Raw genomic sequence first — 26,795 nt, forward strand, 5'->3', positions numbered from 1 at the left:
TCGCTAAATATCTCAGAGCTTTCCACTTCATGTTTCAGCCACCACTCAGTCCCAAGAATAATTTGAGTGCGAGGACTTTCCTGAAGGGCAGTAAGTTTGGAAACTTTGTTGCAAATACTTCGACAGTTTACTGAAAAAATTGTGACAGTCGACGTGTCTTTACCCAGAACGCTGTTTGACTTCCCTTGCTGTGAAGCGACTGGCGAGTTTTCATCAGAGCACCTCAAACTACTGCCTAGCTTAAAAAACCCACATGTGTACTCCACAAGTACTCTGCTACCCAAGCAGCTGCTTCCCTTGTGTAGTGCACCCCTGACTTATCAATGGAAGTCCTACCAAACCCCACATGATAACGCAGGTCCATAAATCTGCAGCCAAGACCGTCACAGAATCGACGAAGCCTTTAGTTGAGACCCTCCACTTGGCTCCAAACCAATGGACCCCGATCAACTCTGGGAACAATGCTGCAAATTGCGAGCTCTGCTTGCACCCTGTGGTCTTCAACACCTCTGCCAGCCACCTGTATGAACTGAAGATTGCCTCAGAACCCATGTGACAAGTATAACTGGTGCTGATGTGAGCCACAACTTGCAGAAAACTGCACCTTGAATGCTCAATAGCCACCACCAAGACCATCTCGGATGAGCCCCCCCCCCCCCCCCCCAGGGACAAACTGAGTGCACATCGGCTTTCTTCCCAGCCTTGAATGCTATCTACTATAGGGGTTCCACAACATGCCTAACAATGGAGCTCCTAATAACAAGTAAAACCCTCCCCCCCATGTGCCTGCTGGGACCCTGATGAAGGAGAGGTCACCTGTCAACTCACAGGGTGAATGGGCGAGGCCAGGTGACCATCTTCACACTGGCCCTCTGCCTTGAGTGATGCAAACGTGTTACCACCCACCACCCACCCTGCTGTGAGGGTGAACCCAATGTGTCATGTGCACTAGAGGGTGCCTCCAAAGCAGAGCTCATGGGCCAAACAAGTGACACCTGAGGTGTCCCATGTGATGTGCAAAATTCTCCACCACTGCTACACCCCAAGGCAGCAGCCTGAGGGTGACTGACCATAGTCAACAGCACATTCAGCTGTTCATGAACTGCAATCAGCTCTTCCTGCGTAAAGATAAGCAATGTTTATTGTAATATCAGTTAGTATAGTACAGATCACTTAGTGAATACATGCATTAGTGTGTTTTTAAGCTTTATGTTTAAGGTTTCACTTTTATTTACACGATATTGCAGAAATAGCGAAAAGATCGTATAGGCGGGTTGCAGCCTTATTTTCGTATACGTTTTTGATCAGTAAACGTATAGAATCTCGTTAAATTGTTTTCTATTTCGGGAAGTTTAATTAGAGTACCCCCTCATTATTATGCTCACATTCTCGGGTAGTAATTAAATTTAAATTGCTGATTCTGAAATTTTGCACTAGACCCGTAGGTTGTTTATGTACAGTTGAATGTAGGTCTAATTTTTATAAATGTGTTTTCTTATTTATTAGTAATTTAACTGACTTATTCTTACTAAAGTATTATATTTATCATGAGTGAAAAGTGCCTGACTTGCCATAGAATTGTTAAGTTTAGAATTTGATGTGATAGGTGCTGTAGTTTTTTCCATGTGGGTGACTGTAGTGGCTTGGGATTTGGGAAAGTAAATGAGACCCTTCAGTGATTTTATAGGATATGCAGTAGAGATAGAAAGATAGTAGAAGAGGAGGATAAAATTGCCTCCCTTCAGGATGAATTAGATAAGGCTAGATAAGACTTGGACAGGTTAAGGAGGGAGAAGGGTAAAGAGAGGTGAGAAGGTCAACAGGAATCAGGAGGAATAGGCTTATAACTACATCTTAGAGGTTTGTGGTGAAAGAGAAAAATAATTTTGACCTGTTGCTTCAGATATAAACTTATGACCCTCAAGCAGCTGAAGTTGTTGACATGGTACAACGAACTTTCAGCAGTTTGAAAAGGAAGAATGAAGGGGAGTCAGTAAAGAGACAGAAAGTTTTGTTTTTAGGTAGTTCTCATGATAGAGGTGTTGGCTAATTTTTGCAGTATGAACTAGGATCTGGATATCAGTTCACAATTTTGTTAAACTTTGTACTGGTGTGGAGTAGGTGACAGAGGATTTAGCATCATACTTTTCAGAAAGTTGACCTAGCTAGACACTGTGGCTTTAGTTGGTGGGCCATGTAATATCATTGAAAGATATCCTGGGTACAGCATAGAGTCTGACCTGGTAAAGATTGCATCGCCATCGAAGCATACCAGTGTTGAATTTGTATTTGCTCTCAGACGACATGTCCAACCTCATTTGAGCTCTTCAGTCAGGAAAGTTAATTTGGAGTTGGAATGGATGCTTATGTTGAGTGCAGGATCACATTGTCATGGTTTCTGTTGATTCTTTCAGTAGATGGGATTACACTAGGCACGACCTTCACCTCAACAGGAAAGGGAAGGGTAAACTGGCTAGGCTAATAGCAAAAAGTTTAAGGGGGGCAAGGGAGGCAATGTCATGAGTGATAAAACGCCAGTGGCTACAGGGTTCAGAAAAGCGCCCTTTCTAAAGTTTAAGAGAGGTTGAAATCGAAATAAAGCTTCCGTTTGAGAAACAGACAGCGCAAACAGCAGTACTTTACAAATTTTTAGCTATCAGCAGAAATCTAGCTTCAACCGATTTTAACTCAGTCAATGGGAACTGTCAGCTATCTTCATTGCATCAAAATATTCGAGAACTAAAAAGTAAAATGAACTAATGATCTGCATTGATAAATTAGAGTCATCAGACCAATTTGATATAATCTGTACATCATGTGACCATTGGTACAGATGTATTAAGTGTTACAGGATTTAGGTTAGCATCTCACTTTCGTTAAGCATACTTTGAGAAAGGAGGAGTTGCCATATTCATCCGGAATTGTCATAAATTTAAGAACATAGACATTCACAAATTTTACCTAAAGAAGCATGCAGAAGCATGTACAACCGAAGTAGAATTTCGTAACAAACGCTTCATAGTAGTTAGTGCATATTGAGTACCTGCAGATAACTTTAATCTCTTCATGTATCACATTGAACCTCTACTGGCCTATTTAACAACAAAGAACAAAGAAATAGTGGTTGCTGGTGACTTTAACGTAGATTTTCTTAAAAACTCTCCCAACAACAATCTATTAGAGCCAGTAAACTATCACTGGACTTAATTCCTACCATAAACTTCCAAACTAGGGTTGCTAATCGCTAACAAAGGGCCTTTGATAATGTCTTCATAGAAAGGTCTAATGAATGGTATTGTAGTACAAAACCAATAATCACTGGCCTCTCAGACCATGACATGCAGTTCTTTTTGTTAAATATTAATACTACACGATATAAATTATATTAAATCTGAATTCAAGAAGCTGGACAGTACGCCAAAAACTGATTATTTTTGGACATTCGTCAAAGATATGAACTGGAATGACATGTACAGCGCTAATGACATGAATGAAAAATACAACACTTTTACTAATAAAGTGCTTATCTTCTCTGAACACTGTTTTTCCTAGAAACTAACCTAGATTACACCAAAGTCTACAAAGAAACCACGAATTACTGAAAGAATAAAGGCTTTGTGTAAAACAAATGAGCCTGTATCTGTCAGTCTGAAATAGCTCTGATGTTGATGCTGTAGCACATTACAAGACATACTGCAAAATATTAAAGATAGTAATGTGGACGTAAAAAGCAAATACATTGCAAGAAAAAGATAATCACAACAGATAGAGAAAATGCTGCTGTGGAGTACATCAGACCCGACAATACACATAACTTCACTAACGACCCTTGTCGCCCAAGCGGAAGTAACACCCATCATAAGATCTTTAAAATAAAAAAATATCTGATGGCTATGATAGGATATCAACAAAGTTAATTAATGAGTGTGCTTCTGAGTTCAATAATATATTAAGTTCTATGTGTTACCAGTCTCTGTGGAATATTTCCTGAATGGTTGATATATACTGAAGTTAAGTCATTGTTTAAGAAAGGAGACAGAGAAATATCTTCCAATTTCCATCCAATTTCACTTTTGCCAGCATTTCCAAAAATTTTAGAAAGGTAATATTGGCTTCAATCATCTGATAACAAATAATACATTGTCCAAGTCACAGTGTGGGCTTCTAAACGGTTCTGATAGTGAGAAGCCTATCTACACATAAACTATAAATATACTGAAGTCGTTACACAATACACTACAGGCTACTGGTTATCTCAGACAGTAAATAAAGGGTGTCATTACGCAAAAGACATGAATGAAGCTATCAGGCATCATCAAGTGGGAGCTAATTACTTGTGATGTCCCACAAGGTTCCATCTTAACACCTTTGCTCTTTCTGGATATCCTATCTGATTTACAGCTATGTTGCATCCAGATACCACATTTGAACATAATACAGTATTGTGATCTTTCTGTATCAAGAGCTTGCCCATATGTGGCAATGAACATTCATCAACAGACAATCTCTTTGCTGCATGATTTGTCCCTCCTTGGAGTCTGGAGTATGACAAGGCTGGCTAAGCGAATTTTTGTGTGGCGAAATATGGACAGAGTATGTAAAGCTTCTATGCGCCTGTGTGTCCCTGTCAACATAATATAAGTACCTCTTAGCGCTTTTGTCCCACCCAACCAACGATTTGATCATGTTTACAAAGATATTGTTGTATTGTTATTGCCATCTAAAGGACACACCTATGTCTAACTGCCATAGAAAACTTCGCCTGTTGTCCTGAGGTTTTCCCTATGGTCACCATTACTGCTGAAACTGTTACAACCACTTTTCTTTGGTGGATGGACGCCTCGTTTTATAGTGCCTCTCCATATCACTACGCAACAAGGTAGGCAGTTCGATTAATGTCTATTCAAATTACTCGCTTTGTTCTTAGGCTTGACGTGCATTGGAACTGCAGCTTATCATCTAGCTTAGGTGATCAGTTGCACCATCAATTAAAAGTGCCCTCTAAATACCATTAATCGCACAACTTGACAGAAACTCTGACACCTGTCTGACTGGGTATCCACACTACCATCAAGAAAAATCTTAACACCCCAGTAACAGAACTGATCTGTGGTCAACCAGTTCGATTGCCCAGTGAATTTTTCAGCAATATGTCTAAATAAATTATTAGGGCATCACACTTTGTTCAAAAATTAGGTTCACACATTTACCTTCCACGTCCAGTTGCACCAAGAGAGCAGTATACTCACTGCCCTTTCCTTTTCACTAACATTTGAGCATGTAACCAAGTTTTTCTTAGGCATGACATTGTGCACAATCCTTTACAGATACTATATGATGGACCATATACAATTCTTAACTCATACAAGAAGACATTTGAGAATGATGTAAATGGTACCCCAACTAAGATTTCCATCAGTCACCTTAAACCTGCTTTCTGTACCTCTTATACTCATGCCTGGACAAACCACAAGCGATGTTTGACAAAATACCTAATGAACCTATGACGGACTTGGCAGAATTACCTACCTATTGTCACCTAATCTGGATGACACATCCATTTCAGTAGAAATTACTCTTAGAACTTTGGGAAAGTGATGAAGAATGATAAGAAAGATATCTCATTTTGAGATATTGTTTGTACTTCGATTTAATTTTTGGTTCTTTGAGATATTCTATGGTTAACCTGAGTTTCCACATTCTTGTGTATGTATTACAAGAGTTGTCAGTAAAGTATTCTTACAAAAAAACCCACTAAGAACACATTACAAGTAGGAGGTAAAGTGGATGGCAAAACCTACGTAATGGAATGATTACTAAGGGCAGTAATTTTGTAAGATGATATAAATGTACCCACATGAATGTTTACTTCTTTATTTAAAAAAATGAGATATACCTACATACATGAATACTCATTTCCTGCTCTCTGTTCTCTCTTAGCATTAGATTGATTTTTTTCTGTAGAATTAAAAATTATGACTAATTTATCAAGGAGCAATTAGAATTGTCACTTCAAATTAAACTTTTTCAACTTTGACACTTTTATAATACAAAACAAATTCGGAAGCCATATTACATCTCAATAAAAAGTTATCTTCCCACTATAATACGAGTACCTTAGCTTTTCAGTTTGAAATGCACAATACCAGCCCTGTTGTAGCTTATTAAGCAGAACTGTAAGGTAAATGAAATGAAAAACATTAGAAAGGTGCATAAATATACTATGACACACTCATTCTTGTTAAGGGCGTGAAGTAACACTTTTGTGAATTCTGCTATGGTTCATTATGAACTTCTAGCATTCTTAAATTCATCCATCTTTCTTTACAACTGATTCTATAATTTTTGAGACAGATAAGAGTAGGGGAACTTGACAGCAGTTTTGTTGGTCTTCTGCATTACCTTTCTTTTAGCAAGAGCACAGATATTGCCTGTTTTAAACAATATCAAAAGTTTTCCTGAAATGAATGACTCATGTATTATATTTTTTAAGTGAGCTTGTTTCAGCATACATATATATTTTTCTTATAAGTTTCGTGAATTCTTATTTTTTAGTGAGTGCAGCCATTGCATGCAGGAGGAACAGCAATTATTAGAACTTTAAATTGTAGAGCAACCACAAGTCATGTGTAACTTTCTTCTGTTGGCATGTTTCACTCAACAAACATGATCATCTGCAGAACTGTAAAAATATAATGTGTTACACCACCATAAAACGAAATAAAATCACAAATTCAGTTTATAATGTTATAACTTACATTCAGTAGCAAAGGGCCACAGATTAGATATATTTACAAAAATGGTTTAAGGAAGCCAAAATTAAAATTTTGTAGTTATTCACATACAATAGTTCGTTAAGAGTTGCATACAGTAGAAATATGACACTTATTACTCTGTCTGTCCCATGTGAGTTCTTGGACTTTTCCATTTACTTGTAAATAGTAGATAAACCATCCTATTTGTTATATTTCACCTATGTTTACACTTTGTCAGTACTTGATGTTTCATAATTATTCTGCTTTATAGTACAATAATGGGAACTAATTATTTGTGTGTAACCACTGCATTCATAGTGCAATTATATTCATAGTAAGTCACATTCAATAATCAGTAAAGAAAATTTCTGTTACAACACTGACAGTGCCACTATTACTGTTTTTAGAACTTGCTGCCTAAATTCCCATTAAAAATTATAATTTCTTCGTTGCCATTTTAAAAGTATTTCATAACCAGTTTTGACTTTTAGATGTGATGTGTGTTCAAGAATGGTGGTTCATTAGCATGTTTATGATATCAGCAATCCCAGCATGAATGGTCTTACCATTTGCCATCTTGCTTAGTTTGCAATTTGAAATATATTACATTTATAATACAAAAACATATATGTACCAAATATGTATTTTGTAAGTACCTTCCTTTCGACATATTGAACTCTAGTGAACCATAGACTTAAAAGAAATTATGTCACTATGTCTGACGTACGTTTAATCGTCACTGATTTCAATACAAGTTAATCTTAATGATATGAACGACAAGTCGCACACAGAATATGAATATTAACACATATAGAAGAAGTGGTTATAAATTTAACAGATGATTTTACAATGTCATTACAAATAAATTTATTTTCATAACCAACTATGAATTTTAGAGCTGTGTCTGTTAACACTCTTGAAAGTGGCAGATATTTGTACAGATTAATGATATTACTGTATTTTGTGTTATGTTACACTTAATGAGACAGTTTCTGCCAAAGTGTTTATCAAATGGTTCAAATGGCTCTAAGCATTATGGGACTTAACATTTGAGGTCATCAGTCCCCTAGACTTAGAAATATGTAAACCTAACTAACCTAAGGACATCACACACATCATTGCCCGAGGCAGGATTCGAACCTGCAACCGTAGCAGCAGTGCGGTTATGGACTGAAACGCCTAGAACCGCTTGGCCACAGCGGACAGCAAGTGTTTAAAATAGGGTCTGATTTGATGGCAAGAAATGATGTATCTTACTGTTTAACCTTAGATTTACCTGGCCTGAGAGTTTACAATAACTGTGTATAAGAAACTTACTCCATTTTATGTATGATTGCAGCACTTTACACAGCCAGATATATATATATATATATATATATATATATATATATATATATATATATATCCCTTGGCTACTTGATATAAGTTGTGAGTTGAAACTGTGACTTTAATTTCTTTTATGGTGGTGTAACACATTGTACTTCCACAGTTCTGAAGATAGTTGTGTCTCTTAAGTGAAACATGTCAATAGAAGAAAATTACATTTGGCATATATCTGCTCTACAATTTTAATTTCATTTTTAGGTTGTGTTTAGTATTTTGGTCGATAATACCATCACCACTTTAGTGCACAGTTGTTTACAGGTGTTACAATTGTTTTTGGCATTTTTGTTGTTACTTCTCAGCAGTACTTGAAAAATAATCATTCACATTGTTTGCTTGTTGATGTGGATTATTTATTACTTTAACGCCTCCCTTATTAGTGTGTAAAGTGATTCTTGACAGAAATTAACACTTCACATAATAAGATTAAAACTACATGTGATAATACGAAACTGGAGACAACACAAACAGTTAGTGTACGTGGTACCATAGTAACTAAGCTAAATGACAAATAATTGAATGGTTCAGCTGAAGAAGCAACTGAGTCTGTTAAAAATGTTACTCCACAAAGCCCTAAGTAACTAGCAGTCACACCAACGTCCATCACTGATCTTATAATTAAATGTTTCCCTGAGACTTGTAAGTCTCTTCGTTAATTATGATTATGATCGAATCAGAAGAAATGAATTAACATTTATGCTGTGGCCGGGACTTTATTTGTGTTGGGGAGGGCAATCAACTATGTTGTTTGTGCAGCAATGTCGACCATTGTACTATGGTGGTGTAATGATTAGCATTTCTGCCCAGCAAGCAAGAAGACCCGGGTTCGAGTCCCAGCTGCAGCACAAGTTTTAATTCATTTCTTCTGTTTCTATCATCCTTCAATTAATTTAACAGAATTCTAAAAATTCTAAAAAAAACCAATCTCATATGGAGCTGATGGTATTTCAAACAGCATTCTGAAAAGTTTTTGTAACTTAATAACTACTGTGGGAAGTAATACAAGTAATGTATCACTGGCAAAGGAAATTTTTTCTAGGCAGATAAAAATATGCCATTAGTAACCCTTTATGTAGGAAAGAAGACAAGAAATACTTAAATAATTATTGTTCATTTCCTTACTATAGCCTTTTTCTAAAACATTCGAAAAAGTGATACACTCAAGATTAGTATGATGTTTAAGTAGAAATAATTCAGTGGCACAAAACTGTTAGGATTAAAAAAGAGTCACTCGACGGAGAAAGAGATTTAATTACTCACTTTACTATCGCCTTTTTCTAAAATATTCGAAAAAGTAATACACTCAAGATTAGTATGACGTTTAAGTAGCAACAATTTACTGGCACAAAACTGTTAGGATTCAAAAAGAGTCACTCAACTGAGAAAGAGATTTATATACTCACTTTAAATATAAAAAACCTTAAATAACTAATTATCTGCAGTTGGTATTTTTTGTAATTTTTCCAAGGTGTCTGATTATGTATATTACGTTATCCTTTCAGAAACACTTTTATGGAACTGATGGTTTTTATATACAACTGGTTTGAAGCACTCTTAACAAACAGAAGTCAGAGAACTTGTGCTGCACAGTTTAAAGAATTTTGGAAAGAGAAAAAATTTCAGTGACTGGAGAAAAAAAAACATGGAACGAGTCCCATAAGGTTCAGTTTCTGGTCACTAGTATTGTTTAAGACCGATTCACACTTGACAATGTCATGACATATCAAAACATTTCACAATCCATTTCAAATGGTGTCATTTATGGTTTCTCGACATGTAAGTTTTGATAGTGGCGTTGGTGTGGTGTTTAGGGGAAAGGGGGGGGGAACAACGTCGTTCCGTTGATTTATAGTGTGAATCAGTCTTTATATTGCGAATGACCTTCCCTTTTAACACTCATCAAGTAACAACTTTACTGTATAGATAAATGATGATGGCGTCCTCTTGGGTAAAATATACCAGAGGTAAAATAGTCCTCCATTTGGATGTCCGGGCGGGGACTACTCAGGAGGACGTAATTATCAGGAGAAAGAAAGCTGGCGTTCTACGGACCAGAGAATGGGATGTCAGATCCCTTAACCGGGCAGGTAGGTTAGAAAATTTAAAAACGGAAGTCGATAGGTTAAAGTTAGATATAGTGGGAATTAGTGAACTTCAGTGGCAGGAGGAACAAGACTTTTAGTCAGGTGAATACAGGGTTATAAATACAAAATCAAATAGGGGTAATGCAGGAGTAGGTTTAATAATGAATAGGAAAATAGGAATGCGAGTAGGCTACTACAAACAGCATAGTGAACACATTATTCTGGCCAAGATAGATGCGAAAGCCCACACCTACCACAATAGTACAAATTTATATGCCAACTAGCTCCGCAGATGGTGAAGAGATTGATGAAATGTATGATGAGATAAAATAAATTATTCAGATAGTGAAGGGAGACGAAAATTTAATTGTCTTAGCCGTCTGGAACTCAACAGTAGGAAAAGGAAGAGAAGGAAACGTAGTAGGTGAATATGGAATGGGAGTAAGGAATGAAAGAGGAAGCCACCTGGTAGAATTTTGCACAGAGCATAACTTAATCATAGCTAACACTTGGTTCAAGAATCATAAAAGATGGTTGTATACATGGAAGAAGCCTGAAGATACTGTAAGCAATCAGATAGATTATATAATTGTAAGACACAGATTCAGGAACCAGGTTTTAAGCTGTAAGACATTTCCAGGGGCAGATGTGGACTCTGACCACAATCTATTGGTTATGAACTGTAGATTAAAACTGAAGGAATTGCAAAAAGGTGGGAAAATGAGGCGATGGGACCTGGATAAACTGAAAGAACCAGGGATTGTAGAGAGCTTCAGGGAGAGCATTAGGGAACGATTGACAAGAATCGGGGAAAGAAATACAGTAGAAGAAGAATGGGTAGCTTTTAGAGATGAAATAGTGAAGGTAGCAGAGGATAAAGTAGGCAAAAAGACGAGGGCTAATAGAAATCCTTGGATAACAGAAGAGATATTGAATTTAATTGATGAAAGGAGAAAATACAAAAATACAGTAAATGAAGCAGGCAAAAAGGAATACAAACGTCTCAAAAATGAGATCGACAGGAAGTGCATATTGGCTAAGCAAGGATGGATAGAGGACAAATGTAAGGATGTAGAGGCACATATCTCTAAGGGCAAGATAGACACTGCCTACAGGAAAATTAAGGAGACCTTTGGAGAAAAGAGGACGACTTGCATGAATATCAAGAGCACAGATGGAAACCCAGTATTAAGCAAAGAAGGGAAAGCAGAAAGGTGGAAGTAGTATATAGAGAGTCTATACAAGGGCAATGTTCTTGAGGACAATATTATAGAAATGGAAGAGAATGTAGATGAAGATGGTAGGTGAAGAGTTTGACAGAGCACTGAAAGTTCTAAGTCGAAACAAGGCCCTGGGAGTATACAACATCCCATTAGAACTAATGACAGCCTTGGGAGAGCCAGGCCTAACAAAACTCTACCATCTAGTGAGAAAGATGTATCAGACAGGCGAAATACCCTCAGACTTCAAGAAGAATATAATAATTCCAATCCCAAAGAAAGCAGGTGTTGACAGATGTGAAAATTAACAAACTATCAGTTTAATATTCCAGGGCAGCAAAATACTAACGCGAATTCTTTACAGACGAATGGAAAAACTGGCAGAAGCCGACCTCGGGGAAGATCAGTTTGGATTCCTCAGAAATGTTGGAACACGTGAGGCAATACTGACCCTACAACTTATCTTAGAAAATAGATTAAGGAAAGGCAAACCTACGTTTCAACATTTGTAGACTTAGAGAAAGCTTTTGACAATGGTGACTGGAATACTCCCTTTCAAATTCTGTAGGTGGCAGGGGTAAAATACAGGGAGTGAAAGGCTATTTGCAAATTGTTCAGAAACCAGATGGCAGTTATAAGAGTCGAGGGGCATGAAAGGGAAGCAGTGGTTGGGACGGGAGTGAGACAGGGTTGTAGCCTCTCCCCGATGTTATTCAATCTGTATATTGAACAAGTAGTAAAGGAAACAAAAGCAAAATACAGAGTAGGTATTAAAATCCATGGAGAAGAAATAAAAACTTTGAGGTTCGCCGATGACATTGTAATTCTGTGAGAGACAGCAAAGGACCTGGATGAGCAGTTGAACGGAATGGACAGTGTCTTGAAAGGAGGATATAAGATGAACATCAACAAAAGCAAAACGAGGATAATGGAATGTAGTTGAAGAAAATTGGGTGATGCTGCCGGAATTAGATTAGGAAATAAGACACTTAAAGTAGTAAAGGAGTTTTGCTATTTGGGGAGCAAAATAACTGATGATGGTCGAAGTAGGGACGATATAAAATGTAGACTGGCAATGGCAAGGAAATCGTTTCTGAAGAAGAGAAATTTGTTAACATCGAGTATAGATTTAAGTGTCAGGAGGTATTGAGTACAATTGGAGAGAAGAGAAATTTGTGGCACAACTTGACTAGAAGACGCGATCGGTTGGTAGGGCATATTCTGAGGCATCAAGGGATCACCAATTTAGTATTGGAGGGCAGCATGGAGAGTAAAAATCGTAGAGGGAGACCAAGGGATGAGTACACTAAACAGATTCAGAAGTATGTAGGTCGCAGTAGGTACTGGGAGATAAAGAAACTTTCACAGGATAGAGTAGCATGGAGAGCTGCTTCAAACCAGTCTCTGGACTGATGACCACAACAATAACAACAAACAAAATTGGCACTTTTTGCAGACGCCAGTAGTGGCAACATTATAAGAAAAAGTGGTCATTATTAAAGGTGTGAGTGGCTCAGAAAGGAGTTCATTATGCAGCAACAATTTTTGTTTATCGTTTGTCCAATAACATAAAATGTCTGACAGATAGCAAAACATGTTTTGAATCCACCCTAAAATCCTGGGCAACTCCTTCTGTTCCATAGATGCTGGTAGCCTGTAAAAAACTAGATTTTAAATGCTCTCATATGAGAAGCAAGAAAAATAATGCTATCATTAATGTTAACACTAATCATGTATACATATCCTGTTAACCGATCCATTCCGCATATTTTAACAATAGACTCGTTCAAGTGAACTTTGGAACATGTAACTAACCAACGAACTTATTATGATTTTGTTTGTCATTCCCTTTTCTCTGTGTAATCACTGAATGAATTTCTCACTCTGCAGAAGAGTGTGTGCTGGCATGAAACTTTCTGGCAGATTAAAACTGTGTAGTTGACCAGGACTCGAATCTAAGACCTTTACTTTATGTGGGCGGGTACTCTATCACTTCAGCTACCCAAGCACAACTCAGTCCATCTTAGCAGCCTTACTCCTGCTAGTACATCTCCTACATTCCAACCTTCACAGAAGTTCTGCAAAACTTACAGGACTAGCACTCCTGGAAGAAAGGATACTGTGGAAACATGGTTTAGCCACAGCCAGGGGGATGATATGCCTCCTGTTTAAAGACATACCATTGCATTTCTTTTATACTCTGCCTTATCTGTTACTGTGTCAAACGCATTTTGTCAGCAGTCAGTATCCGCCTGTATATCTCTTTGTATCTATGATAGTAATTTACACACTGTGGCTCATTATGCCTCTTTTTCTTGAAATTAAGATACCCAATGGTCCAGGAGGAATTTCTCATACCTGTTGTTATCCATTTGTTTTTGTGAGTCATTGCTGGTGATGTGGGTATTGTAAACAGCAGAGAGCATTTCACAAACAAACTCAGAAATTATGCTTTTAGGAATGCAAAAAAGCATACTGTAGTGATAGTATGACTGTCTCCAGTTTCTAGATATCTCAGTTGGTAAACTGAAGGTGAACCTGGTGTATCTCGCATGTGTGTAGCTGGCTTTCATTAAGAGGAATGTAGCTGCAAAGAAAATCAAATTAATTTTACGCATTAGGATGAGTTTGGGAAGATCCTTCTTTCTCAGTGGGTAACTCATTTAGTGCTGTGTTTGACGATCACAAGTCTCTTCTTTTTGGATTTCGTGTTTGGAGAGCGCAAAACTGTTTTCTTTTCGTTAACATTTCCGTAAGCACTTGAGATGAAGTGGGAATAATTTCATTCACGCCTAAACTAGTTACTTCTGTTCACGCCATGTAGAAAGCTGTGCCAGTTGAAATTCTTGTGGAAAGTCTGTCTCCCGGAGGCGTTTTTGTGCAAGTTTTCAATGCCTGCAGGGGCAGGAAATCCAGCAGTGTTTGTTTACATCTGCGAATTAAATATCTCTGATGCAAAGTGGTTTGTGTCTGAATGAATGCTCAGGTTTATTTTCAAGTTACACCGGTGGTAGTGTGTGAAACAAAAATATTTGATGATAACTTGTGCTGGTAGATGCCTCTCAATAACGCTGCGAAGATAGGCATATCGTGGTATGTTATAATGGTTACAGACCCCTAATTTTGGAAAACGCACGTAATGGACGAAAGAGCCTAATCGGTTAACGGAACTCAGTTGTTTGCACAGTATCATTATAATGGTCCAAGAAAAGCAATCTGAATTAAAAAATTTTGACTGATGTCAACAAAGGCATATTGTTTACCGATTGTACATATAATTTACTATCTTGGAAAGTATACTGTTTCTTTACAAGAGGAGCAAACAATGCTCAAATCCCACGTGTAACAATTTGAATACATCATACTTAGTAACATCAAAATTATTTTTCTTCTGTAGAGAAAAAGAATTTCTTATAGGGAAGATATGTTCCCGTACCAATTATTTGAAAGTATTTTTCCAAATAGTATCTGGTGTTCGTTGAATGATTAATTAGTGGGAATGGTAGTCGAATGAAAATCAGGATGTACGTTTTATCTTAATGGATTACACAATGACTTCGCAGTATGAAAGATTATGGCATTGCAGTGACAGTTTAAATAACAACTCGTTGCCTGTGGAGATGCTTCTCCCTAGAGTAGGGTCGTCAGTGTCATAACGATTGCCCAATGGAAATATCAAAATGAGCCTTAAGTCCACAAAAGTCGTATTTACCAAGTTCCGACATGTTATTCGAATCGTGTACTCATTTATGCTACAACTTCCTACACAAGTGTTTAACCTATGATAACAGTTTTTCGAAGGTGCATTACAAATAATGGTAAATTGATATATGGTAAATCAATTTTATGTTGTGCCCAACATTTATGAGCGTTAGTGTTAGGTAATGGAAAAAGTCTGATTACTGTTATACACCGTCATTAAAATACAGTTGCTGGCGGATTGTTTAAAGTATTCAATAGCTACCATACAAACTAACTATGCTGCTCTTTGTATATTTAAAATTGAACTACCTTGGAACTGATAGTTCACTTTTATGAGCAGGTGCATAGATGAGTGTTTTTTAACGTACATTCCAGAAATTATAACTGACAATACATCCGTGAAGTGAGCGACACAGAAGCTCATGTTCTCTGCATGGTGGTTTTTATTCCATAGTTAAAATTGTTATGGAATAAGATGAAATTTTTGCATATTATTGAAGTATAAATCGCGGTTCACTCACTCGTTAAAGTAATTCCTTTGAGATCATGTGTACAGCACTTGAATAAATAGCTGTGTATGGTATATAATCCTTTTCTATATAATTGTAATGTGAGTGTTATTCAACTGTTTAACTCAGAAATGGGAAATGAAGATTATTATTTCAAGAAATAGTAAGCCTGTGTCTTCGCAGACAATGTAGCATGATGTGAGTAGATTATATAGTAGACCTGTGTGGTCACAGACAATGTTGCGTGGTATGACTATAGCAAAATTTTTGGTGAATTCTTAGACATTTTTTACTCTTCACGAAGGGGATTCCCCAGCCACTGAACAGTAATGGAAAATTTAGTCCCATTCGAAGTAGGTCTTGCAAACAAATCACACCGTTTTCCATAAACAGAAAGACTAGTCAGTGGCAGGAGTGTGGGCTGTAATAAAAGATTGGAATTTTTCTGTATTATTACACACTGGTGTCAGAAGAGCTTCAGATTCTTCTAGTGAATTACTGCCAATAGAATGAAGTGTTTTCCTGTGATGTAATTTTTGTATTCACTACCACCATTTCCCTAGTGTAGTTAGTGCCGTAAGCTGCGGTGACTGCGTCTGAATTTCCTCCCTTAAGGACAACAGCCTTTTTCCAGCTTTGGAATCCAGCAGAGAACTTCCTTGATTGTTCTACAATCCATTTCCTTGACCAAATGACCTTCACATTTTTAATTTTTGTTCAAAATTATGTCCTCCACTGTGGTATAGGCTTGTTATCCATTCATCTGTCTTTCCTAGTACTTCCCAGCATGCATATCTCACTCTCATGTGAAGCAATCTTTAGTTTTTCGTAATGGCTGTCACACTAAAACAGGCAGATCATTCCTTTGACATTTCATGGCTAATTTCCTTCCCCATCCTTTAAGCAATCTGAGTGTGTGCTGTACCACTAATGATATTGATGTCGATGGAATGTTAATGCCTAATGTCTACTTATAATAGACTTTCCGTTTCAAATATGTCGAAATCTTGGTTTTGAAAAGATTATTTAGTATAGCAAAAACTCTTCTGGCTGTTCTCTCTCTCTCTCTCTCTCTCTCTCTCTCTCTCTCTCTCTCTCTCTTTCATTTTCCACCTTGTTCTATTGCTGTGTCTTAATTTATACTGTAACAACAAAAGTAATCAATTATTGACAATGTAATGTAAATGGATGGATAAAAAGTGTAGTTATCAACAGCGACAGAGAAAACACACACACACACACACACACACACACACACACACACACACACACAAAGGTTTAACTTTTGCAAACTTTTGGAGCCAGTCACGCCTTCTTCTGGCAGAAGAGTTGAAGGGGAAGGAAGAGGGGTGAAGGGAAAGAACTGGGGAGGTTTAGGGAAAGGGATACTGTTCAGAAAAGTCTCCCAGAACGTGGGTGAAAGAAAAGAAAGCAGTACTGTTCAGAAAAGTCACCAAGAACCCTGGGTCTGGGGAGACTTACCGGACGGGATAGAAGGAAAGACTGATTGTTGGGGACTGCACCTAGTTATGCTATGTTTTTCAATGTGTAGTCTTATTGTAAATAATTTTCTGCACTATATGAAAACAGTTAAATGTCATCAGTATAATACAGGTATGTGCCATTAACACAATTCCTTTTCTGTTTTTCCAGACTTCACATCTGAAACCTTGCTGCAGGACATGCGAGAATACTTTTGATGATAAAGAATCTTCCTGCTAATCCTCTTTCAGTTCAGAATTTCTCACTGTTGTAATGACATCGAATAGAACTCGTAACACTATATATATATATATATGTGTGTGTGTGTGTGTGTGTGTGTGTGTGTGTGTGTGTTTTCTTCAGTATATACTATTGTAGGTTGTTTCACAAGGTCTCATAGTACAGGTTTTGTTGAAATTGAATTAATAGCTTTCTCAATATCTATGAATTCCTAAAAAATTTGGCTGAAATTGTCACTGGATAATAATGTATAGTGATAGCTTTTGATTGCTTGGTTGAAACAAAATATTTAAATTAGTCTGCAAATAAATCACAGTACTAGCACATAAAGCAAAGAAAATTTTAGTAAAACAATGTGGGATTGTGGGTCTGCCTTGATGCAAGACTATATTTATTTATTCCCCCAGATTAGTTTCAGTGACAACTATTGTCATCATCAGTGGGTTCTTTGATTCTAAAACATGCAGAAACAGCATATCTTTAAAACATTTTAAAACAAACAATGGAAAATCCAGGATGGAATGTAACAATATTATGGATAGGAAAGTTGGTACTCACCAAATAGCGGAGATGCTGAATCGCAGATAGGCACAACAAAAAGACTCTCACAATTAAAGCTTTTGGCCATTAAGGCCTTCGACAACACACACACATAAATGCAACTCGCACACACAACTGCAGTCTTGGGCAACTAAAACCACACTGCAAGCAGCAGCACCAGTGCATGATGGGAGTGGCAGCTGGGTGGGGGTAAAGAGGAGGCTGGGGCACTGTGGGGGAGGGATAGTATCGTGGGGTGGCAGACAGTGAAGTGCTGCAAGTTTGACGGAGGGCAGGGGTGAGGTTGGGGGGGGGGGTAGCGGAAAAGGAGAGAAATAAAAAGACTAGTTGTGATGGTGCAATGACGCCTGTGTAGCGGGAACAGGGAAATGGCTGGATGGATCAGGAATGTGACTAACAAAGGTTGAGGCCAGGTGGGTTACGGAAATGTAGGATGTATTGCAGGGAAAGTTCCCACCTGCGCAATTCAGAAAAACTGGTGCTGGTGGGAAGGATCCATATGGCAGATGCTGTGAAGCAGTCATGTTTGGCAGCATGTTCAGCAACAGGGTGGTCCACTTGTTTCTTGGCCACAGTTTGTTGGTGACCATTAATGTGGACAGATAGCTTGTTGGTTGTCATGCCTACATACATTGCAGTACTGTGGTTGCATCTTAGCTTGTAGATTAAATGACTGGTTTTACAGGTAGCCCTGCCTTTGATGGGATAGGTGATGTTTGTGACTGGACTGGAATAGATGGTGGTGAGAGGATATATGGGACAGGTCTTGCATCTAGGTCTGTTACATCTATTACAGGGGTATGAGCTATGAGGTAAGGGACTACACAATATACTCATCCAGCCTTACACAACCCCTGATTCCAATCCCTTATCTCATGGCTCATACCCCCTGTAATACACCTAGATGCAAGACCTGTCTCGTACATCCTCCTACCACCACCTACTCCAGTCCAGTCACGAACACCACCTATCCCATCAAAGGCAGGGCTACCTGTGAAACCAGTCATGTAATCTACAAGGTAAGCTGCAACCACTGTGCTGCATTCTAAGTAGGCAAGAAAACCAGCAAGCTGTCTGTCAGTATGAATGGCCACTGACAAACTGTGGCCAAGAAACAAGTGGACCACTCTGTTGCTGAACATGCTGCCAAACATGATATCCTTCATCATGTCATCTACAACTGCATGACTAGCTGTATATATCGGCATTCGTTTTGGTGTGTACTAGATTCTTACATAGTTTGTGATGTACTTGGAGTACAGTACATCAGAATAACAAAGTGATTGACTGTTCAAGACAATCGAGCAAGCAATGAAAGGGCAAGGCGGCTTTTAGGGTTTGTTACATGTGCATTGCGGGTGTGGAGCTATGTACTAATATTCAAAAGTTCCTTAATAAAGTGCCATATTCAATTTTCAGCTGCCATATTACTTTCCTTTGTACTTGTGCTGCTAGCATCAGACATTCTGTTGCATAAAATAAACAAACTGTGATGGTAAAAGAATGCACACAGCTCATTCTATAATTTATTGCTGTAACTCTCTCGTGAACAACTTGTTTCCAAAGTTAGTAAAATGATGCAGGTTCAGTGTTCCACAAATCTTGACAGTTATTTCAAATGTTCTACTTAAGGTCATAGAATGTATTATTTTGTCAGCAGACTATTGCTGATTACCACTGTCAGAATTCTCTTATTAGAAACACTGTTGTCTTTAACATTCTTCTGAAGAAAAGACTTTCAAATGATTCCTAATTCACTTTAAAATGAAACTTCACATCTTATTTAACCAAATAGGAAAGCTGCTATTATATTCCAGTTAAACATGTTTAGTGATTAATGGTTACTCCTTTGTTCTAGGGCCGTCATAGTTGCTGCTGGACTCTATGGTTTTGTGCTTTCAAAACGACATATTGATAAACACAGATATGAGAGCATGAAAGTTAGAGAGCGGATGCGAAAGTCGAACATTGGAGAGTACGAACCAAGCTCCAGGAAATTTACTGGTTAGAGGTTGTGGTACATTTATGAGTAGCCATGGCAATGATGCCAACATTGGATACAGCGAAGCTGCAGCTTGTACAAGACTTGGAAATTGAAATGTTATCCGATATGTACAACAGAATGACCAATGCATGTCACAAAAAGTGCATTGCTCCAGGATACAAAGACTCTGAGCTGGGAAAAGGAGAGGCTGTCTGTATTGATCGTTGTGTTGCAAAATATTTGGATATTCATGAACGAATTGGTAAAAAGCTCACACAAATGTCAGTAAAGGATGAAGATTTTCTTGCGAAAATGCAAGGGGAGCAACCAAAGCAGTAATTTTTTTTTGTAGTAATGCTACCAAGTTTAGTGTTAAAAGTTACATGTTTTTAAGATGAAAAACAGTTCAAATTATTTTAGTTCTAACATGACTACATGTTTAGTCAACTAGCAACCTGAGCAACAGTTTCACAAAACATTTCCTATGGGATTTCGTTTGATATTATGGCACAGCTGTTATCATGTCAACAAATAGCTGATGTGAGGTATCATGTACTAAGCAGATTGCTGCTAAAGATATCGTTAATTTTATTTCTTGGATTTTGATATGTTTTGTAAATATCTTTTTGCATTTATTATCTCTTTCCAAGTAATATACAGTTGTTAATGTGATTATATATATCCTAAATTTCCAAAATAGCTTATGAAATTAAAAAAAATGGTTGTTGTTATTGTTGCTGTAGACTGTAGTAGTTAATAAAATTTAATGCGCACTGTTATGATTGTATTATAAAGGCTGTGGAACTGACTCTCCTTGAAATATTTATAATTTTGTAGTATCTAACATAAAGAAATCATATGTAGAACATGTTTACAGTTTTGTCATCTTAAACAGCTATCAAAAGTTAAAGGCACAGTGGTGTTTTCATCTGACATTAAAAATTTGTTGGAGCAAATCCAAAAATACTTTTGTAACAACAATGGTCTCAAAAGTCTGTGAAACCTTTTATCTTTGTATCCCAAAAATATATACATTTATTTTAATAAACATTTTTGGAGCAATGATCAAAAATTTTTCTTTCAAAAATGTCTTGATCACACCATGTATGCTTCAAGAACATAGGTGACCGGTTTCGGTCATATCACATAACCATAACCAGACGTGTAATTTAAATTACAGGTCTGATGTTGTTCATTTGATATGACCGAAACCCGTCACCTATGTTCTTGAAGCATACTTGATGTGATCAAGACTGAATTTTTGAAAGAAAAATTTATATACATTTTGATACTGGACTTTGAAATGAACCTCAAAGAACTCTGATCTGAGACTGATGGTGAGAGAAGTGTGTGAGGGCAAACATACCAGGGTTGTGGTTAATAACATTGTTTGGAATTGCAGTAGTTTGTTTTACTTATGTATGTTGCTTTTTTTCAAAAAACGTCATCTGCCAGTGTGTGTAGTGCCAACAGTAAAATTCGGAGGTGGTGGTGTTATGGTGTGGTCATGTTTTTTATGGCGGGGGCTTGCAACCCATGTTGTTTTGCGTGGCACGACACAGCACAGGCCTACATTGATGTTTTAAGCACCTTCTTGCTTCCAACTGTTGAAGAGCAACTCAGGAACGGCGATTGCATCTTTCAACATGATTGAGCACCTGTTCATAATGCACAGTCTTTGGCGGAGTGGTTACACGGCAGTAACATTCCTGTAATGGACTGGTCTGCACAGATTCCCGACCTGAAACCTGTACAATACCTCAACACCCTTGGCATGTTTTGGAATGCCGACTTTGTGCCAGGCCTCACCGACCGACATTGATACCTCTCCTCAGTGCAGCACTTCATGAAGAATGGGCTGCCATTCCCCAAGAAACCTTCTAGAACCTGATTGAATGTATGCCTGCTAGAGTGGAACCTGTCATCAGGGCTAAGGGTGGGCCTACATCATACTGAATTCCAGCATTACCGACGGAGGGTGCCACAAACTTGCAAGTCATTTTCAGCCAGGTGTCCGGATACTTTTGAGCACACCGTGTATTACTGCCCCTCCAGCCTGCATTCATGGCATGGTGCATATTTTGCGCAGATATTTGCCTATATGATGCCATATCTGGAAATGACCAACCTGTTGAAACAGGAAATGTATCTCATGTGATCAGGTGACACATTTCCATTGATCTACAATCAGGTCTTTAAAGGTCCTTTGCCCACTGCATTCATAACTGACGTAGTTCTGTCATCAAACAGGGATGATCTGCTGTGGAGCTCCACATCATAATAAATCAATGTGCACTGAATGGCGTGCTCCAAAACACAGTATTGTACTCTGTTGTGAGATCGCTACCTATTGTGTTTTACAGAGTGGGCAAGCATTCCATCTCCAGCATTCTGTGCAGAGGTTTAGACATCCAATACCTTGTCATGTACTTGTGGTTTTTCCATAGTTCAACCACTTTGCACACGTGTGGACAACTGTAGCATGTGAACAGTCATTCAGTTTCACCATGAGACACTCATTCTCAAGCTACAGGCCATAAGAACCTGCCCTTAGTCAAAGTCACTTCCCTCATTGGATTTTCCTATTTGCAGCCCATATTGTTGCTAGAATGATTGTCCATTTGTCTCATTTTCTTCTTGGCTTCTGTGCCAGTCTCGCATTTTGCTTCCAAATGCTTCTACCTTGAGCTACTTCTTGCCACTTATTTACTCCCACCCTGTTGCGTATTGTTTTAATTCTATTTAGCCATTTACTCCTGGGCCTTCCTCTTGGTGTTTTACCAAATAACTTCTCGAATATTCTTGAAACCACTCGATCTTTTCTTTTTTTCTCATCAGATACCCTACCCATTGAAGTCTTCAGGAATTTATTAAGCTTATTGTTGTTGCTTGGCATGGTAGCAAGTGCATTTCAGTGTTCTATCTTCTGTTCTAGCTTTGCGATTCATTATCATAGTGTGGGCCAATGTTTTCCTATAGTGTTACTCCATTTTAGTTAAACTCCATGTTTCTGCACCATAGGTTAGGACTGGTCTGACGATTGTGTTAAATAGCTCTTTCCTCCACCCCTCATTCTCCTCAGAAGTGAGGCATTATAAGTTTTTATGTAGTGCAGTAGGGTCCATTGGAATTCTGCAGTCTCATTTTCAATTCTGCTCATCTCTGATTGTGTTCATTTGGCACTGCACCCAAAATTTGAATTGTTCAATTTATATTTGCCTATTATGAGACGAGATTGCTTGTAATGTTCATCTCTTCATCTTCGAACTATCATGCATTTTGTTCTTATTGTTTACTTCTAGACCAAGTTTGGGTGTTTCTTCTGTGATCTCCACAAATAACTCTCTAATCTGTATTTCACTTTTTCCGATGAACTGTATATTTGTTGTATATGCTAACACCTAAACGTTATTTCTTTGGAGGATCCCAGCTGATACATGTTACTCACAACTGTCTCCAAGGGTACATTAAAGATAAAGAAGGAACAGAGCATCTCCCTGTCTTACTCTAGTTTGGTGTTACAAACTGAAACTTTTTTCCATTTTGCAAAACCCTGCTTACATTATCATCCCTGCATATTTACAAAGATTTATAAATTTAATTGGAAATCCAAATTCTGTCATTGCATTCAGAAGGCTTTTTGTTTGAGAGGAGTCATAAGTTTTCATAAAATTGATGAACAAGTAATTTATTTTTTGTTCACATTCCCATACATTTTCAAAAATAAATAAATTGACAATCCCAGTTTATAGTTTATGCATGTGGTTTCAAATGGTTTAGCAGTAAACAAGATAAAGTCTTATATGATGTGTTAACTAATGATTTCCCCTTGTATGTTATATAAAGCTTTCCATGTCTCTCTTTATGTATTGGTACTATCAGTGATTCATTCTTTCCATTTTGTTACTATGGTCTCAGTTTTCTAGATTACTTATTTGTACTACCTGACGGTGTGTGGCAGAAGATACTTGTATCACTGCCTGATCTCCCCTCTTCTGTTCCATTCACAAATGGCATGCGGGAAGGAAGAACTGATTGTCAGTAGCCCTCTTTATCAACTCAAATTTCCTCAGTGCGGCTGTTTTGCAAGATGTGGAATAAAGTAATATTTTGTATGACTCTTCTTGGAACGTACTCTCCTCGAATTTCAGTATTAAACCTCGCTGTGATGCACAATGCCTGTCCTGTAGCATATGCCACTGGAGTTTGTTGAGCATTTCCAAACACTCTCACACGAAGTAAATTATACCATGCTGAAATATGCAGCTGTTTGTCATATTCTCTCTCATTCTTCTATTAATCCAACCTGGTAGGGGCTCCAGACTCGCAAGAAGAACTACTCAAGATTAGGTCGAACAAGTGTTTTGTAAGCCACTTCCTTTGTGGATGAATTACATTTGCTTAAGATTCTTCCTGTGAATCTGTCTGGCTATTGTTTTATATGGTCATTCCACTTAAGATCACTCTGGATGGTTACTCTAGGTATTTTACAGAAGTTACTGTTTACAGTAATTTTTTACCAGTAGTGTAATTGTACAGTAGTGGACTTCTTCTCAAATGAATGTGGAGTATGTTACATTTATTTACATCCAGAGTCGGCTGCCGGTCGCTGCACCATTTGTCAATCCTCTGCAGATCTTCCTGCTGTTCACTATACCCTTGAGGTGTTGCCACCTTCTTCTAGACAGCCGCATCATCTGCAAACAGTCTCATGGAGCTCCCAACATTATCCACTAAATCATTTCTATATATTGTAAACAGTAATGATACTATCAAACTTCCTTGTGATACTTTCGAAATTACCTTGGACTAATATTGAAAGCCCAGCTGGAATGCTATCATTCCCAGTTGCTGTCCCACATTTTAGATGTTTGATATTTTCCATGAACTCCTCATTTGTGGGTTCTGGAATGTGATCATTATTGGGGCTGCTGCTGGAATTTGAAGTTGATGGTTTTGGATCACAACAATTTTGTAGATTGTCAAAATGTTTCCTGCTTGTTGGTATAATTTTAGTGTTCAGTAATCATATTGCCATCCTTATCCTTCATTGCCTTGGATTTGTAATTAAAAACTCATTAATTTTGTTTCCAAATGTTATTTTGATGACATTCATTAACAGATTCAGTGTGATGCGTTAGACATTGTTTCTTTTTCTTATGATTTATTTTATTATCTTGCTTTTGTGCCTGCCAGTAAGCAAGATCTATTCAGTATTTGTGTGTAGCCCTTTATACTGCATAATTTCATTACCCTGTCTTCAGCTTCCTCACATTTTCATCGAACCATTTCTTCCTGCCTTTCTTTACACTCTGCAGAATATTACTTGCCGCTGTGAAGCTGACTATTTTATTCCAACAGTCATTGCTGGTGGTCTTATGACTTTTCTCCCAAGTTACTTAAAACGTCAAATTGGTTGGAAAGTTCAGTGTTATATTTTAGTATTTTTTCTATCATTATTACATTTTACAGATCAAATTTTATCATGTTTCTAGGTCTGATTTTTGTTTTATTTTCTACCTTGAATCTGATTTCAATGTGCTTATTGCCAGATTGTGGTTTAATCCCATTTTCACTCTTTGCAAGGATTGTACGTCACTAATTACTTTTCAAACAATGGAAAATCCACGATGGAATGTAACAATATTATGAAAAGGATAGTTGCTACTCAACATATAGCAGAGATGCTGAGTCGCAGATAGGCACAACAAAAACTCTGCCAAAAAGTGAGCTTTCGGCCAACAAGGCCTCATGAAAAATAGACAATATACACACTAGTGCAAATGTAACTCTGACACATGACCATGCTCTCTGGCAGCTGAAGCCAGACTATGAGCAACAGTGGATGATGGGAGAGGCAAACGGGTGGTGGGGTGAGGAGGGGGCTGGGGTGAGGAGGGGGAGTGGTAGCAGGGTAGGGATGATGGACAGTAAGGTGCTGATTGTGGGAGCATACAGGGACAAGGTGGAGAAAGGGTGGGGCAGCTAGGTGCAGTTGGGAGCTTGGATGGAGAGGGAGGGGGTAGTGGGAAAGGAGATAAGTAAAAAGACTGAGGGTGCGTTGATGAAGTAGAGGGCTGATGGGTAAGGACAGTGACAACAAAAGTTGCGTCTAGGATGGTTCCAGATGGCACAGACAGTGGAAGCAGTCACTGAAATGAAGAACATCGTGTTGGGTAGTATGCTCGGCATTGCAGTGCACCAGCTGCTTCTTGGTCGCAGTTTGTCAGTGGCCATTCATGTGGACAGACAGCTTGTTGGTTGTCATGCCCACATAGAATGCAGCACAGTGGTTGCAGCTTAGTTTGTAAATCACATGACTGGTTTCATAGACGGCCCTGCCTTTGATGGGATAGGTAATGTTTGTGACTGGACTGAAGTAGGTAGTGGTGGGAGGATGTGAGGGACAGGTCTTGCATCTAGGTCTACTTACAGGGGGTTGCGAGCCATGAGGCTAAGGATTGGGAGCAGGAGTTTGGTAGGGATGGATGAAGAGATTGTGTAGATTCGGTGTGCGGTGGAATACCACTGTTGGAGGGATGGGAAGGATAGTGTGGAGGACATTCCAGATTTCAGGGCGGCACAATGAGAGATAGTCAGAGAACCCTGGCAGAGAAAGTGATCCAGTTTCTCCAGCCCTGTGTGGTGTGAGTTACGATGGGAATGTTCCTCTGTGGCCGGACAATGGGACTTTTGAGAGGTGATAGGTCACTAGAGATACAGCATGGGAGATTTGTTTTTGTACAAGGTTGGGAGGGTAATTACAGTCCATGAAGGTGTCGGTGAGACCCATGGTATATTTCGAGAGGGACTGCTCATCACTACAGGTGCGACATCAGTGGGTGGCTAGACTGTATGGAAGGGACTTCTTGGTA

This window comes from Schistocerca nitens, chromosome 2 (genome assembly GCF_023898315.1).
Source record: "Schistocerca nitens isolate TAMUIC-IGC-003100 chromosome 2, iqSchNite1.1, whole genome shotgun sequence".
NCBI lineage: Eukaryota > Metazoa > Arthropoda > Insecta > Orthoptera > Acrididae > Schistocerca > Schistocerca nitens.